Source organism: Symphalangus syndactylus, chromosome 3 (genome assembly GCF_028878055.3).
Source record: "Symphalangus syndactylus isolate Jambi chromosome 3, NHGRI_mSymSyn1-v2.1_pri, whole genome shotgun sequence".
Lineage (NCBI taxonomy): Eukaryota > Metazoa > Chordata > Mammalia > Primates > Hylobatidae > Symphalangus > Symphalangus syndactylus.
In genome coordinates, this window is record NC_072425.2 from 140,725,399 (window position 1) to 140,736,245 (window position 10,847).

A 10,847-nucleotide genomic window follows, 5' to 3' on the forward strand; every position below is an offset into this window, starting at 1 on the left:
GCACACTCCCCACCCCCTGATGGGCGTGCCCCTCCCAGGGCCCAGCGCCGCGCCGAGCGGGGGCGGAGCCAGGAGCGGCGCAGACACTTTCAGCCCGGAGATCTCTGCTCGCGCGCTGGCTGGTCTCTCCAGGTCTCCCTCTGGCGACTCCGCACCTCCCCCGAGCTCGGGCGCACCGCCGCCCTCGGCTCACGCCCTCCAGGCAAACCCACTCCGCTCCCGCACGGACTTGCCGGGTGTAGCTCCGGGAAGAGGAGGGCCAGAGCTCTTTCAGGCAATGATGTCATCTGCAAGGCGCGCCGTACGCGGTTCTGGGCTTCGCCTCCCCGACCCCATCTCTTCCAGTTCTCGCTGTCTATCCTTTGTCTAGCCTTGATTAATTGGCCCCGGAAACAGCAAACTCAGCAAGATAATCCCTGTTTAGGGCAAATGGGGTAGGGATGAGGCGCACCTGTTCCTGTCTTCACCTCCTCACTCAGTGAGGTGATCCAAATGTCAGCGCAAGGGGAGGGGGGCCCAAGAGGACTCCTCTTCCCTTCCCCAGGTTCTTTGCAGTTCTCCCTTTTCCTCTAATTACTCCTTTTTAATCAAGCAGATAGATTGTGTTTGGCGTCTTCCAACTATTAGCCACTCCCTAGTCCTAGCAGCTGTTTGAGTGCCCCCGCCCCATCTCTGGAAGGGAAACCTGAAACTTTGCATTCAACTATCAACTCAAATTGACATAACAGATTAGGAATGCCTGGAACTGAAGTAAAAGAGTAATCCAAGAGCCCTCCTTCAGCCTCCTTTTTCTCCTCTTCTGCTCTTTCCAAAAGGGGAAGCTTAACGCTGGTATTCCAGAATGGAATATCAGAGCAACAGCTGACGGTGAGTGGACCAGAAGCAGGAAATGCTCCCTCCTGACATCTCACAGAGCAACAGAATGTCCCCAGTCGGATCTTCCTGGGCAGGGAGCCACCAGGCCATAAACTCTGTGCTGTTTGGAGGACTAGGCCTTGAAGTATACATACTGTGTTAAACTTGGATGGGAAGTTAAAGTTGACCTAATTCAACCTCTTTTCCAATTTGTGACTTCCCCCAAGAACATTTCGGATGAATGGACTTGATCTTATTTATTTATTTATTTATTTTTGAGACGGAGTTTTGCTCTTCTTGCCCAGGCTGGAGCGCAATGGCGCGATCTTGGCTCACCGCAACCTCCGTCCCCCAGGTTCAAGTGATTCTACTGTCTCAGCCTCCCGAGTAGCTGGGATTACAGGCATACGCCACTACACCCGGCTAATTTTGTATTTTTAGTAGAGATGGGGTTTCTCCATGTTGGTCAGGATGGTGTCAAACTCACAACCTCAGGAGATCCACCCGCCTCGGCCTCCCAAAGTGCTGGGATTACAGGCATGAACCACCGCGCCTGGCCTTGATCTTTTTAGTGATGAGAACTTTCTACTTCACAAGTTCACCTCTTCTAATGCTTAAGGAAGTTCTTTATGTTCAGTTGAATTCCGTACACTCCTCCTCCCCCTCCAAACTCCATTAAGTGGCCCTAATGCTGTTTTCTCTTTGAAAGAGCTATGCTTCCTCACATCCACCCTAAGACATTTTTGTTTGGGGCTACTCTTCCTTAGTTTCTTCCAATGTATTTTCTAGTAGTTTCCAATCCTTTACCTCCCTGGCTGCTTTTTCAGGAGGATTTTCAGTTTCTCAGCATGATTCTCCAAGTGACGTCCGGAACAGGAACTGATGGTCCCTGTGTGGTCTGACCAGCATAAATCCAGTGGAATTATGGCTACATTTGCTTTGAAGGATATAACTAGTCAAATACATTTACAGCCACATCTTAGTCATAATCAGCTTATGTTCAATTAAAATCCCGAGTATTTTTCACTTGACTTGTTGCAGAGTCATTATGTCTTGTACAGGCAATTTTGGAAATTTTATTATGAAACTTTGCACTTATTGCTGTAAAAATGTATTAGTCCCAACCAGTTATCACATTGTGTTAATACTTTTATTGAATTCAGATTCAATCACCCAATATAATCTCTCTTCTTTACCCTTGTTTCATCTCTAGGCTTGACAATCACATGATCCACACATGGATTTTTAAAAAAAGAACCAGTAGAAAAAAGGAAGAGATAGTCCTTTGGCCTGCTTCTAAAGACCTCATTCTACCTTGACAATGGGCTACTAATTAACATTCTTTGTTTGTTTGTTTGTTTGTTTTTTGAGACGGAGTTTCACTCTTGTTGCCCACACTGGAGTGCAGTAGTGTGATCTCGGCTCGCTGAAACCTCCACCTCCCAGGTTCAAGCAATTATTCCGCCTCAGCCTCCCAAGTAGCTGGGATTACAGGTGCCCACCACCACGCCCAGCTAATTTTTGAATTTTTGGTAGAGATGGGGTTTCACCATGTTGGCCAGGCTGGTCTCAAACTCCTGACCTCAGGTGATCTGCCTGCCTTGGCCTCCCAAAGCGCTGGGATTACAGGCATGAGCCACTGCACCTGGCCTAATTAAAATTCTTTAGTACAGTTGCTCAATCATAAAACCCAAACATAGCTCCCTATTTTTTATATGTACAGCATGACACATTCTGGAAATTTACAATAAAAGGAATCTGTGAGAGGAATTAGACGTCTAGTCATCCACAGGAAAGAAACAGGATCAATGGCTTACACTAACACAAAAACAGATTTTCAGCAATACATTTCAAACCTTTCCAAAGTAGGACAGATTACCTTTCGTTACGTCCAAGCAGTTGTTATCCAAACAACTGCTGGGATGTTTAGGAAGGAAAACCTTTATAGGTTAAAAATTTGGAATAGATTATGTTAAAGTTCCAATCATCTTTGAGGTTCTATGATTTTATTGAAAGCCTTACCAAGACTGAGATACACAGACAGACTGAGATATTTTCAGTCTGATAATTTTATCAACTATCACAGCAGGAATTGGCTTAGCTTTACAAAATTTTTCTTATGTCTATTCATGTGACTTGCTAATATTCATAATGTTCTTTTCTAATTGTTTATCAACCCCATTGTAAATGGTCACTGTGAGGATTTTACCTCTATTTTCCATATACCACTTCTTCCCTCTCCTGTATTGAAAATAGGAGCATTTAGTCTTTTCATTCTCCTGCTGTTTCCCTTGATTTTTGGCTGTCACTCTCAGTCACTTTTGCAAGTATCTTCAGTTCCCTGAAGTACTCTTGGCCTTGTTCCGAGAGTTTCAAAATCATTTAAATTAAGCTATCCCTTCCTCTTTTCTGCCATTTTGGCTTCAGTCCTTTCTCATTGTTGTTTGCTTGGCCTCCCAATTTAATAATCATTCTCCCTTCACAGTTAATGCGTGAAACCATATGCTCTATTCTCCAAAGAGTAGACAGAGCAATCTTTGTATTCTAAAAGATGGGAACTTCTCTTGCTTAAAGCCCTTCCATGGCATCTCACTACACTGAAATAAAATCTAGACTTGTCACCGTGGCCTAATGTTGGCCTTGTGCCCTGGCTATCTCTCCACACTCATTTCTGCCACTCTCTGTCTTGTCCACCATGTTCCAACTACACTTAATTTTAAAGAAATGTACCTCATAGGTATCAAATTTTTCCCCACTATTAATATTTCCCATCATTATTATTATAGCCTTAGCATTTGATGTCCCCTCTTCCTGGAACACTTTTCATTCTATGGCTGGTTTCTTGTCATTTTGGTCTTGCCTCAAATGACTTCACCCTAGAGTGACATTCCCAGGTCACTCTAAGCTTGTTTCCTGCCACCTTCCTCACCTGAAGCTACTCTCTATCTCATCACCCTGTTTGTTGTTCTTCATATCTTCTCTCACTATCCAAAATTATCTTATTTTTAATGTATTTACTTGCTTATTTTCTGTTCCTCCCATCAGGCTGGTTCTCCTTGGTGATAGATAGCAGCCTTGTTTGTTCTGTCCACTGCTGCCATCCTGTGCCTAGATCAGTGCCAGGCAGATATTAGGTCCTCTTCACAGAGGACACAAGTGAATGAATACACAAGGGAGTGAGAATAGTATGGAAACAGTGAAGAGCTGAGGGTAGAATCAATAGGGGAAGAGAAAACCAAGAGTCAGAGAAATAGGAAGAGACCCAGCAAGGTGCAATGCCACAGCAGGCCAGGGAAAAGAGGGTCTTTAGACTTGAGGACACTCCTCCTTAGAGGGGACTTCAGCTGATTATGCTCAGAGATTGAGAAAGAGGATGGAGTACAGAGCCTAGGTATTCAGGGATCTTGAGGTGGAGGGAATGGCATGACTCTGCTGAAGGAAGAATTGAATGGGAACTATGCAGGGAGATGTTAGTTTTCTTGAGGAATGAAACACATTCACTGAGACTACTGGGTAGGAATTAGAGACAGGAGGAGTGGAAGTGACATTGTAAGTAAAGATAAGGTGTGGGACCTTAAGACACACACAATGATCTTGGTAAAGTAGAAAGCCACATTTTCCATTGAGTGTAGGTGGTAGGGAGGTACAGGGGAACCTGGGACAAGGGAGATGGTCTGAATAACTGTGGGCACCTTCTTAAAGCATAGAAAAATGTCAAGAAAAGCTTTTCAAGATCAACATATACCTGAACTAAGAGTCAAGATGCAAAAATCAGAGCCCAACCTAGGCAAGTCAAGTAACCTGCTTTTGCTATTCAAAGTGGATTTTGAAAAATAATGCACACCCCATGGGACAAGGAAAGGGAAGAAATATGTTTGTTTTAAACTGTGGCCAAAGAGCACATATGGGACTGAGAGATATCAGGCTCTTCCAAATCATTCCCTCATCCTGCCAGCCAGCTGTGTGGTGGTGTCACCAGGCAAGGGAAGTTTGGGATTAGAATATGAAGCAGTGACACGATGATTAGATTATGCAATTCCTTCCTGGATTTGCACATGGCACAGAACCTGGCAGGTAAGATGGGACCAAAATATGTTTGTTGAAATGAACTGGATGTCACCCGACTGATTGTGGAAGCCAACGCTTTCCTGACATCCAGAAGAGCCCTGTCCACCTCCATAACACCCTGTGCACAAAAGAAATACCATCTGCTCTTGACCAATCTCTAGAAAGTCCATGGTTATGCCTCAGCCAGAACACTATTTATATTTAGTTTTGATCACCCAAACGTGTAAATGGAAATAAATAAAATATTATCGGTGATAAAGTACTTTAAACTCCCCAGAAGCAAAGTTATAATATATTTCAAGTATTGCTATTAGCATGGCATAATTTTTTAATGCATTTCTGGCGTACATATGGCTGAAGCTCTTAGGATAGGCAGAAAGAAAAGATGTGTATTGTTTAATTTTTCACACTGCTATAAAGAACTGGCTGAGACTGGATGATTTATAAAGAAAAGAAGTCTAATTGACTCACAGTTCTGTATGGCTGGAGAGGCCTCAGGAAACTTACAATTATGGCAGAAGGCAAAGAGGAAGCAAGGCACGTCTTACATTGTGGCAGGAAGTGGGGTGGGGGACAACCACACACTTTTAAACCATCAGATTATATGAGAACTCACTCACTATCACGAGAACAGCGTGGAGGAGACTGCCCCCATGATATAATCACCTCCCACTAGGTCCCTCCCTTGACACATGGGGATTACAATTTGAGATGAGATTTGGGTGGGGACACCAAACCAAACCATATCAAGATGTCTTGTAGAAATAAGTACCATCATTATCTTTGGTGCTGATCAAAGTCCTGTTGTTGTTCTGAAGTTTGGGGCAACAGCAACATTGAGCCCTGATTGTTTATAAGCAATGTTTATAAGCAATATTATTGAAGAAGAAAAAGAAACCACAAAATGAGGCCCAGGTGGTAGACAGGAGGCCTCTGTCCCATGCTTAGTGCTGCTCTGAGATAGTATAGTATTGACCTTTTCACCTAATCTCTCTGAATCAATTCTCTCTTTCTCTAATTGTCTGCCTCCCAGAGTTGCTAGAAGCACAAAGGAGATAATATGAGTGTGTCTTGGATTTTGTCAAGTCCTATAAACCAAGAAGTGTTCAGTTCCTATTTAGATATTTTTGAAAAACTTTACAGAGATAGGCTTAGCTGTTAACTTCAGCATAATGGGAAATAATCAGCTTTCATAATCTATCATTAATCCATTATCATTTTCATCATTATCATTATATTTAAGGGCATGCATTGGCCCTAGAACAATGATATGCATATATCATTGATAAATTGATAAATTTATTTAATCCTGCTAACAATTTTAAAAAGTAGGCACTATTAGAATTCTCCTTTTTTTTTTTTTGAGGGAATAAATACAAGAGAAGTTAAATGACTTCGTCACTCAAGTGCATGGGCAGAACCATAATTGAAACCCGATTTTTTGTCTCCAAAAGCCTTAAGATCTTATTATCTTCCTTTAAGTTCCTCATCATCGAAAGACACTTCCATGTGCACGTCAGCCAGGAAGTTAACGACTTGTTGTATGTTGTGTAGTTCTCAAATGAGTGTGCTGTGTGTGTATTTATGTGTGAGAAAAAGTAGGAATAATTCCTTTACTCATAAAACTTCTAGTATGATGGGAAAGTATAAAATATAAGAAAATAGACACGGGAAAATCCAATATGTTTTGTGTTCTTTCTTTCTTTTTCTTTAGTGGCTTAAAATTTGGAGAGCTCACATGGATTAACATGAATGAAAACCTCCTAGTTGTTTTTCTGTTTTCTGGAAGCAACTGTTTAGCCTCATCTAATATAAAAGTTTTATTTTTAAGACACACTGTGTATTAGTCTGTTTTCATGCTGCTGATAAAGACATACTTAAGGCTGGGCAATTTACAAAAGAAAGAGGTTTATTAGACTTACAGTTCCACATGGCTGGGGAGGTCTCACAATCATGGCAGAAGGCAAGGAGAAGCAAGTCACGTCTTACGTGTATGGCAGCAGCCAGAGAGCTTGTGCAGGGAAACTCCAATTTTAAAGCCATCAGATCTCGTGAGGCTCATTCACTATCACAAGATCAGCACAGGAAAGACCCACCCCAATAATTCAATCACATCCCACTGGGTTCCTCCCACAACACATGGGAATTGTGGGAGTTACAATTCAATAAGAGATTTGGGTGGGGACACAGCCAAACCATATCATTCTGCCCCTGGCCCCTCCCAAACCTCATGTCCTCACATTTCAAAACCAATCATGCCTTCCCAACAGTCCCCCAAACTCTTAACTCATTTCAGCATTAGCTGAAAAGTCCATAGTCCAAAGTCTCATTTGAGACAAGGCAAGTCCCTTCTGCCTATGAGCCTGTAAAATCAAAAGCAAGTTAGTCACTTCCTAGATACAATGGGGGTACAGGCATTGGGTAAATACAGCCATTCCAAATGGGAGAAACTGGCCAAAACAAAGGGCTACAGGCCCTATGCAAGTCAGAAATCTAGCAGGGCAGTCAAATCTTAAAGTTTCAAAATGATCTCTTTTGACTCCATGTCTTACATCCCGGTCACACTGCTGCAAGATGTAGGTACCCATGGTTTTGGGCAGCTCTGTCCCTGTGCCTTTGCAGGGCACAGCCTCCCTCCCAGCTGCTTTCATGGCTGGCATTATGTCTGTGGCTTCTCCAGGTGCACAGTGCAAGCTGTCAGTGGATCTACCATTCTGGGATCTGGAGGACGATGGCCCTCTCCTCACAGCTCCACTAGGCAGTGCCCTAGTAGGGACTCTGTGTGGGAGCTCTGACCCCACACTTCCCTTCTGCACTGCCCTAGCAGAGGTTCTCCGTGAGAGCCCCACCCCTGCAACAAACTTCTTTCTGGACATCCAGGCATTTCCATATATCCTCTGAAATCTAGGTGGAGGTTCCCAACCTCAGTTCTTGACTTCTGTGTACTTGCAGGCTCAACACCATGTGGAAGCTGCCAAGGCTTGGGGCTGGCACCACATGAAGCCACAGCCTGAGCTCTACCTCAGCCCCTTTCGGCCACAGCTGGGGCAGCTGGAACACAGGACAGCAAGTCCCTAGGTTGCACACAGCGTGGGACCCTGGACCCAGCCCATGAAACCACTTTTTCCTCCTAGGCCTCAGGCCCTGTGATGGAAGGGGCTGCCATGGAGACCTCTGACATGCCCTGGTGACATTTTTCCCATTGTCTTGGGAAATAATACTCTGCTTCTTATTAATTGTGCAAATTTCTGCAGCCAGCTTGGATTTCTCCTCAGAAACTGGAATTTTCTTTTCTATCATATTGTCAGGCTGCAAATTTTTCAAACTTTTATGCTATGCTTTCCTTACAAAACTGAATGCCTTTAACAGCATCCAAGTCAAATCTTGAATGCTTTGCTGATTAGAAATTTCTTCTACCACATATCTTAAATCATCTCTCTCTAGTTCAAAGTTCCACAGATCTCTAAGGCAGAGGCAAAATGCCTCCAGTCTCTTTGCAAAAATGTAACAAGAGTCAACTTTGCTGCAGTTCCCAACAAGTTCCTCATCTTCATCCTGGATTTCGTTGTCCATAACATTATCAGCATTTTGGTCAAAGCCATTCAACAAGTCTCTAGGGAGTTTCAAACTTTGCCACATTTTCCTATCTTCTTCTGAGCCCTCCAAACTGTTCCAGCCTCTGCCTGTTACCCAGTTCCAAAGTTGCTTCCACATTTTCAAGCATTTTTTCAGCAAAATCTCACTCTACTGATACCAATTTTCTGAATTAGTCCATTTTCACACTGCTGATAAAGACATACCCGAGACTGGGCAATTTACTAAGGAAAGAGGTTTATTAGACTTACAGTTCCACATGGCTGGGGAGGCCTCACAATCATGGTGGAAAGCAAGGAGGAGCAAGTCACGTCTTACGTGGATGGCAGCAGTCAAAGAGAGAACTTGTACAGGCAAACTCCCATTTTTAAAGCCATCAGGTCTTGTGAGACTCATTCATATCATGAGAACAGTGCAGGAACATTCTGGGGTCTGGAGGATGCCCCCATAATTCAATCACCTCCCACTGGGTTCCTCCCATGATACGTGGGAACTGTGGGAGTTACAATTCAAGATGAGATTTGGGTGAGGACACAGCCAAACCATATCACACAACATATTATTTTATTTAATTTTCGTGTTATACTTGTGAGGTATAAAAGACTATTAATCTATTTTAAAGGTGGCAAAACTGATATCTAGAGAGAGATTAAGTGACTTGTGTACTATTACACTCCATTCATTCATTCAGAAAACTTTTACGGAGTGCCTACTCTATGCCAGATACTGTCTTTGTCTCTGGCTTTAATTTTCTTTAACAATAACTGTGAAATAGTGTGGTAAGAGCTATTGTATACAGGTGTCCTGGAAGATAAAGTCATAGCTTTGGGGCCTGGGGAGAGGACCATTGTAAAAACTTCAAAAGAGGTAACATTTGAGAATTACCTGGAAAGGATAAATAGAATTTCCCAAAGAGAAGGAATGGTAGATTGGGAGTTATTGGCTGTTTTGAGAGACTCACCTTCTTGATGCAGTTGGTACTCTCATGATTCTTAATTTGGGGCATTTTTCACTGAGTGACACTGCCATTTTCAAGTAAGATTGTGATTTGGAGTAGCTGAATAGAGCAATGGAAAAGAGTGATAACTTTGGGCCAGACAGATTTATCCTGGACACTCTGCTTGTTACTTGGGGGAAGTTATTTAATTCCTCTGAGCCTCAGTTTCTTCAGACATAAAATGAGAATATTAATACTACCTATTTTATGGTTATTTATGAGGATTAAGTAAATTAAATATATGTCACCTGGCACAATGCCTGTCCCTTAGCATAAACTTAATAAATATTAGTTTATTTCCCTTCTATATAAATAAAGAGTTGGCACTATTGCTACCTTTATTTATATATTTTTTTAGGAAATTAAACTCAAGAGAAGTTCAATGACTTGGTCATTTAACTTATATGTGGCAGAACCACCCATTCTTCATTTTCTATTCTTTGATTTCTCTCAATCACCACTCTCATGAACCCAGATTTCCCAGCAGCCATATGGCCAGGAAAGGCCTTGTACACCAACCCCAGAATGAAAAGAGGAAAGAGAGGGGCCTCTTTAACTAGGCTATCTGAAACAGAAACATAATCTAAGAGTTATTGCATTTCAGTAAGTACTTGCAAGACAACATGACTATACCTAATGTTTGGGTAAGACGTAATGCCGGACTTTGTATTTCAGAATGATTAATGAGGCATGCTGAAAAAAGCCTGACTGAGATGAATTATTTCATCCTGCTATCAGACCTATTCTTCCCTGCTCCCACTCCCTGAAGGTGACACCTCCCATACCTCCCACAGCACACACTCCTATTTTTGTCGAACAGCTTGTAACTGGATGCTTTGGGGTCTGTGCCTATCACTAGGCTGTGGTCTGCCCTCTAGAGCAAAAGATTGCATTCAGAATCCCAACATGAAAATTTGAAAACACACTCCCGCTTGCTACTGTGGTAAAGATGGCCCCACTTTTTCTATGTTCTCCACATTTTAAGGAGTGGCAACAGGAACTCACTCACCTCCTAAGTGAATGAGAAACCTGTATAGGAGGGTGGGGATAAGTAACATAAATACATTTTTTTCTCTTGGTAAGAAGGTTTTGAATTTCCCAGGGATATTAGGAAAATTTTTGTCTGCAGGGCCTGCAGAACGTAGCAAAATACCTGGAAAATGGTATAAAGACATTCATAATCTACAGTGAGGACAGCACACCAGTTGTGACAAGGTGGCACATTCACAAATAGTAATGATACAGAGCAGATCAAGATAAGATATATGAGATCAGAGGACAAGTTATACCCCCAAACAGTAAAAGATACATGAAGAAGGTATATTTTAAATAG